The 7,863-nt window shown below is 40.6% G+C and overlaps 1 pseudogene; it reads left to right on the top strand.

The window, feature by feature from the left end:
• The first annotated feature begins 1,757 nt into the window (after positions 1-1,757).
• LOC140359082 (olfactory receptor 52E4-like) lies at positions 1,758-2,685 on the top strand (annotated as a pseudogene).
• The last annotated feature ends 5,178 nt before the right edge of the window (positions 2,686-7,863 follow it).

The raw sequence follows: 7,863 nt of genomic DNA on the forward strand, positions 1-7,863 counted from the left end.
AAACATGATGACAGTAACTGTCCTTCAATAGCAGAACATTTTGAGAAATGTGGCTTTGGTTGTCAGTATGTGTATCTGTACCATGCAGATAGAGAAACATGTCAAAATTTGTCATTATCAGGAAAACAGATATAATATACGAAATGAACAGCAGAGAAAGAGGAGAAAAACTCCAATGAAAAAGTCTATAACATAGACTTCATACTTGAGAGTTTATTTGAGAGCGAGTTTCAAGTGATGACTGTTAAGTTGTTATGTTTTGTTTCTTTTTCAAATAAATTTCATGTGATCCCAGAAATTTTAGTTTTTTAGTCTTTTGAGGGAGCGGCCACAGGCTCGCTCCGAGCCACAAACTTCGCCAACGGCCACGCACGCTCCAAGCACGAACTTTGCCAATGGCCATGCACGCTCCGAGCACGAACTTCACCAACGGCCACGCACGCTCCAAGCTAGAACTTCGCCAATGGCCATGCTCGCTCCGAGCACGAACTTCGCCAACGGCCATGCTCGCTCCGAGCACGAAGTTCGCCAAAGGCCACACACGCTCCGAGCACGAACTTTGCCAAAGGCCACAAACACTCCGAGCACAAACTTCGCCAATGGCCACACATGCGCAAAGCACGAACTTCGCCAACGGCCACGCACGCTCCAAGATCGAACTTGGCCAACGGCCATGCTCGCTCCGAGCACGAACTTCGCCAATGGCCACACACGCGCAAAGCACGAACTTCGCCAACGGCCACAAACGCTCCGAGCACGAACTTCGTCAACGGCCATGTTCCCTCCGAGGTTCGTCTGTGTGCCTCCATCAAGTGAGGGTTTGGAGACCCGAGTTCAGGGACGGAGCTTTGCTTATCGGCCAAGAGCGGGCTCCTCGCTGCAACTGTGTCTACCTCATCACCATAACCAGAAGTCATAAATTAGATTTCTTTCATAAAAAAAATATACGTTATGCTTAGTTGACGTCAATTGCTCGCATTTTAGACCCCTGCTCAAGAGACAATGTTGGCCAGCTCTTTGCATGGATCGCCAATGCATGCCCTTGCTAACCCCTACCACAGAGATCAGCAGATGGCATTATCTTTGGCACAAAACAGCCATCCAGGACTGGACAGGCGATAAGGAGCACCACTTTCGCTGTGTCCTGATATCACACTTCAACAGCCCACTGTAAATCAGCTTTCTCTTTCTGCTCTAGTTCATTGCAGGTCCACCGACATGGCCCAGCCCGTTGTCACCCGGGGCAGCCCATGTCAGCCAACAGAATAATGGTGCCAGCCTCCGAGCCACGCGCCAGCCCCCGTACGGTGCCACAGCCTCTTTTTGTGCAGAGCTATTAGCGATTGCCATTGCTGCGGCGTGCGTTGTGCTGACATGATCCCAGCAAAGGAGCAAAAACTTATCCTCAAAACTTACACAAAACATGAGTTTAGATGTCTTGATGCAAGTTTGTGAGGCCTGAAGTGTTGTTGAGGGTGCACTTTAAACCACTAATGTTTATTGCAGTGCTCTACGTCCATGGGTGTTTCTAACAAACAACCTCTGTGGGCACGAACAGGGGGATCGAAATTTTTGGTCAAATTTGCTACAATAAGGCCTTTAAAATGCACTAAAACCGAAAGCATTGTTTTTTTTTTTGTTAGTAAATTGCCCTGCCTCTATCACATGATGGACAATGTTCTGCAAACACTGAGAGTATAAAAGCACAATCACAGGTGAAGAGACCAGACTTGTGTGATGATCTCAAGTGATGGATAATGGATAATGCCTTAACCATGACTGTCTTTACTCTGTCAGGGTTAAATGGTACAGAGAAGTTCAGGATTCCTCCGTTTGTTGCAACTCTTTTGTGTTACTGTTTCATCTGGGTGGCAAATCTGATTATTATAGTGACTATTATTATGGATAATAATCTCCATGAGCCTATGTATATTTTTTTATGTAACCTGTGCATTAATGGACTGTTTGGCACTGCAGGTTTTTTCCCTTCCCAAGTTCCTCAGTGACCTCCTTTCCACCGCTCATGTTATTTCATATGCTGGTTGTATGTTGCAGGGATTTGTGCTCCATGCCTCTATCGGTGCCGATTTGTCTCTTCTTTTGCTTATGACTTTTGATCGATATGTGGGAATATGTCAACCTCTGGTGTATCACGCTCTAATGACGAGACAAAGAATTTCAGTTTTGGTCTTTTTTGCTTGGCTCCTTCCACTAAAGTTAGTTGCTATAGGTTCAATTACAACATCTACAATAAGACTATGTGGCTCACATGTTCCCAAGATCTACTGTATTAGTTATTTAGTTAACAGACTTGCTTGTACTCCATCTCTAGCAGCAGTAGTAATCCCAGCTTTTAATTACTCATTTTACGCCTGCCATTTTGTTGCTATTATTTGGTCCTATGTTCACATCATAAAGACATGTGTAAGATCAAAAGAGAACCAAGTTAAATTTATGAAGACATGTTTACCACACATTTTATGCCTCATGATTTTTGCTACTTCTGTGCTGTTCGACATGATGTACATTAGATTTGGCTCTAATTCAGTGTCAGAGAGTCTGAAGAATTTTATGGCAATTGAATTTATGGTTGTCCCCCCAATCCTTAATCCTGTAATATATGGTCTAAAGTTGACAAAAATTAGAAACAGATTACTACAAACGTTTAGCCTTAAACCTGACTGAATTAATCATTTTTTTCCGGCTGTACTAAACGTTTGTAAAGAATGTGTGTGTGATTTTGTTTCTGTTTGCATGTCACTAAGTTTAACACTCTTATACTCTTGAGAAGTAGGTCGATCTATGCAAAATGTTCATGTGCACCAACAAGTGAACAACACACCCGTTCTCTCGAGGTGGCTTGAAAACGGCTTTCTTGTCTGTATATATCTTATTTGCTGTTGTCAGGTCTATGCAAACACAACTATAAAAAGGACCTAAAGTGGCACCAGTGGCAAGAGATGAAAATGAACAACCACTGGCTAAAGAGCCCATAAAAGATCCCTGAAAAAATAAATAAACTGCACTACATATGTATATCTGTACAATTATAAATTTGAGTACATATCAAGCCTATTTTTTACTTTATTTTAACTTATTTTTTATATCTGGTAGCTTATTGTTGTGACTTATTCATTGTTAATTGTTTTTTTTTGTTTTGTGTTGCATTGAATCACCAAGACAAGTTACTATGTTTGTGAATTTTGTTCATGGCAAAAAATTCTGATTCTGATTTCTGATTCTTCATATAGACCTTCCTAAAGTGCCTATGACAGGTCGGACCAATCATTAAACTAAAATGGAGTTAAGATAAATATATTTTGAATTTTGCTTAAAATCTTATCACAGAATAGCACATTTTGTAGGTGTATGATTTCACAAGGAAATGACACAGGCCAAAACACACATATATGTATATATATATATATATATATATACATATATGTATATATATGTATATATATATATATATATATATATATATATATATATATATATATATATATATATGTATATATATATATATATATATATATATATATATATATATATATATATATATATATGTTATATACCTATTGAATTATTACATATTATTTAAATTTGCTGTGCATAAACTGGCATCTAAACAGTGAATTTTTATTAAGTATGATATCAATGTCAATGGAAAGAAAACCCCTTAAGGAAAAATATATTTTTGAAAAATATAATAAATATCATACTGATTATAGTCCCAGGCAACTAATAATATCAATATATCATTAAAGAAACACTTCATTGAGAAAAAATAACTGAGAATTTGTCGGCAGTTCAAAAACCCAAATTTGAATGAAACACTCCCAAGGGACAAATACTGAAATTATTCATGCCTTGAGACAAATAATGTAGAAGGTGGATTGAACAGATTTTCTGTCTGTATAAAACCTTACCAAAAACTATGTATTGTTTTGATTATAGTTACCAACACCCAGATTTTCACATTAATCAAAGTATATCATTATTATGATATTATGTGCAATGTATAATGTGTTCCGTAGCAATAAATACATTAATAAAATAAAATTGTTTAAATCAAGAAAGACATACAAGTATTGTGTAATTAAGAGTGCATCACATTATTATTGAGGTCTTATGGGATTCATTTGTTATTCCCACATTCCCCCAACATATTGAATTTGGTGTGAAGGAATTAATAAGCATTTAATATTGTAATGCATTAATATACCTTTCATTGTTATTGCAGACTGGACACACACACACGCTGCACATTCTTTGCTCTGCTTGGTCTGTCTCTGCTCCCCCAGCTTCTCTGTCTGGGTCAAGGGTCGCATCTCACAACCATATTAGGATGTCCTGGAAGGTACAGCCTGGTACCAAGAGGTGCCAGAAAAGATCCATCTTCTTATGAATATTCATATTCTTTGTCCTGTGTGTGAGAAGCCCCCAGATGAGGAGCACAGATGTCTGATGGGAACTTGACGGACATGACATGCGTTTTAATCTGTTAGTTTTGTAATCGTAGGGAATAAATACTTTTATTATAACGACCAGAATCTTGTCTTGTTATTCTCAGTAATTAGAACCAACAGGTGCGAGAATGTTCCACATTATCGCGTTAAAATTATTTCCATGGAGACAAATGTGGTGCCACCTGATCGGTGGAAAGGTGTGCCTGCATTTTTGACAGTGGCGTGCAGTCAGAGCAATCAAAGTAATCAGTGATTGGCCAATAATATCTCAAATTACCACGTGCCATAACTGTATATAAATTGTTCCAAAATATATCCAAATAAGCCAGTTTTCCCCTCACTTCTGCTGCTGAAGCTTGGATGAAGTCACGGTGTCTTTTAGCGACCTCTACAGGCCCCTGGGCATTACTATTGTTCTGCTTTTACCATGGCGCAATCTGTGGCCGTGTTCAGACGCTCGTTCAGGCTCCGCTCTTTAACATCAGCTTTTAGAACCAGAGAGGACAGCAGCTTGTTTTAGACGTCTGCACGTGCGCTCTGAGGACCACACAGCCTCAAATACATGGCTCTAAGCTCAAACCACGCTGAATAAACCTGTGTTTGAATCTTGGATGTTTGCAGGTTCTGCTCTTAGAAACAAAGCAACAACATCGCCAAGTTTCAACAAACAGACTTAAAAATCTTTGAGAGACAAATCTTTGTTTGTAGCTAAGGCTCTATTCATATTTATAATGATTAGACATTAGTTAGAAATACAGGCAGTCATAGAGCACATAGAGTGTAATAAATTAAAGGTACAATGGACGATTTTCCGGCGATTTGAGAACACAGGCGGAAGTGCGCATGCGCACTCCCCGTGCGGACTGATACAACACACACGTGCGTTTGTTTATTAGCGCGACGGATCGCATCTCTCGTCTCCCATCGATTTCCGTCTTCTAATCAGTGGCGGCTGTTTTATTTAAATGTCCAAAATATAATTTTCTAACATTGACTGTATGGATACATATTTTAAATACACATTTACAACTGAATTAATTAAGTAAACACACTTTATTTCCACTTTTGTTAATGATAAGTTAGAAGTTAAGCGATACTTAGTGCTTAGCGTTAGCCTTATGCAAATAATAAACTAAAAAAAACTGCGTGTTTGTTGTCATGGTAACGTAGCACCGCGTAGCACGGGGTTTGACAGATCACATATCTCGGCTTGGATTGATACGAAATCAGCCGCTTTCAACACGAATAAAGCCAGCAAACAGTTGAGCAGCTCATTTTGAGTCGTTTTGGACGTACCTTTTGTAACAGACGTCTGTAGATGCAGTTTTAAGACGTAAACACGGAAAACACGGCGTGTGTGGCACTTCCGCGTAGGCGCGTGCACATCCCTCAGTCTCAAGAGAAAAAAGCGTAGGTCCGTGGCGTTGATTGCGATTTGATTGGCTAAAAATCCCCATTGATTTTCTATGGGACTCTGGGGCGCTATTCAAACCGCCCCACGGGAACGTAGAAAAGTGACGCAGGCTGCGCCAGGCCGCAGACCACGCGCCGCGCAAACAAAGTATACATCTATATCTATTTATAGATATATATATGGATATATATTATTATTTTACACATTTACACTAATAAGAATATAAGATATTTTTGAATAAATTATATTGTTTTTAGACACAAAAGAAATTGATGTAGTTGGCAGATTGAGAGGGGGGGCAGCGCCCCAGCACCCTTAATGGACCAGCCGCTGCTGCTTCTAATGAGTCAGCTCGAACAGTCTTTCGCCGTCTTCATTTTGTCCCGTACACTGAGGGAACTATATTATGATAGATCAATGCGCTTAGACACGCGGAAACGTGGGGACGAACCGCACGCGGCTGCAGGTGAGCGGTAGGTGCGTTTTATGATTGATACGTGGCAGGACTAATCGGCAATCCACGCCACGAGGAAATAAAAATAACTATTTAAACCAGTCAAAATTTTCAATCCAATCCAACTTTATTTGTATAGCACATTTTACCAACACAAAGTCTCCAAAGTGCTGCACAGAGTACAAAACAAGGACAAGTAAAATATGTTAAAAAATAAACAAATAAAAGCATTAAAAAATAAATAAATACATACAAACAAATAAAAACTAATTAAAAACAACATAAAATATATAAAATAATAAAAGGCAGCCAGAGGACCACACAATTTTCATGTCGGGTTAAATGCCAGTGAATAAAAAGTGCGTTTTTAAACGAGACTTAAAAGCATCAACTGAAGGTGCAGTCTTTAAGTTTGGGGCCAGCTACAGAAAAGGCCCGGTTTCCCCGGCTTTTGAGTCACGAAGTTGGAACTGGCCCTCAGACCTCGCAAGCGCGCAGCAGGAGGTTACCCCCCACGAGTCCGAAGGTTCGCTAGTCCGAAGGTTCACAAGTCCGAAGGTTTTAAAGGTTCACTAGTCCGAAGGTTTGCTAGTCCGAAGGTTCACTGGTCCGAAGGTTCACTGGTCCGAAGGTTCACTAGTCCGAAAGTTCCTCTTAGGCTAAAGTGAAGGTGCAGACGGCATCGGGATGTAGTCGGTCTGTAAAATGCGCACGAAGCACGAAGACACGCACTGGGGCTCGTCACGTTTAATGTACCAGCTGCTCACAGGTGGCACCGCAAGTTGTACTGTGTATATAAAAATAACAAGTGAAAATCTCGAATCCTCCGCTTTATACCCTCATTTGATCATAAGAAAAATGCGTGAACAGAATCCTCTGTTCTATGTCTTCATTTGATCATAAGAAATATGCATGATCAGAATCCTCCACTCTATGCCTTGATTTGATTATAAGTATAGAAATACGCGTGATCCGATCACCGTAGGATTGGTAGTCAAAAAGGAAATTCAGCTCGCCAAGACGGGAGTGTCTACAGAGCCGCGGCGCGCTCATTCATTAATAATACGATAAGGAGCTCAGGCTATGCACAGAAACAAGTCAGTTATGGAAAATACGTGAGTTTAATCATAAAAAGTGCATCAACACTAGAAAAGTCTTAAAAGCCAGTGTGTAGGGCAAAGGGAGGCGAGGAGAGCCCGCTGTGCGCACACACCTTTGGTGAGGAGAGCCGCGAGTAGAGCCCGCTGCGCGGACTCACACCTTCGGACTAGCGAACCTTCGGACCAGTAAACCTTCGGACTTGTGAACCTTAAAATTTCGGGGATATTTCGGACCCGTGAACCTTCGGACTAGTGAACCTTCGGACTAGTGAACCTTAAAATTTCTGAATTTTCGAACTAGTGAACCTTCGGACCAGTGAACCTTCGGACTCGTGGGCAGCTACCCAGCAGGAATGTAGGGAACAATGAGGGCCGAAATAACATTGATGCCCGCGCGCGCATCGCTCCGTACCGCCGGTCCGTGCA

The sequence above is a fragment of the Eucyclogobius newberryi genome, unplaced genomic scaffold (genome assembly GCF_026437365.1).
Source record: "Eucyclogobius newberryi isolate DKJ021-1_F unplaced genomic scaffold, fEucNew1.0.hap1 SCAF_14, whole genome shotgun sequence".
Lineage (NCBI taxonomy): Eukaryota > Metazoa > Chordata > Actinopteri > Gobiiformes > Gobiidae > Eucyclogobius > Eucyclogobius newberryi.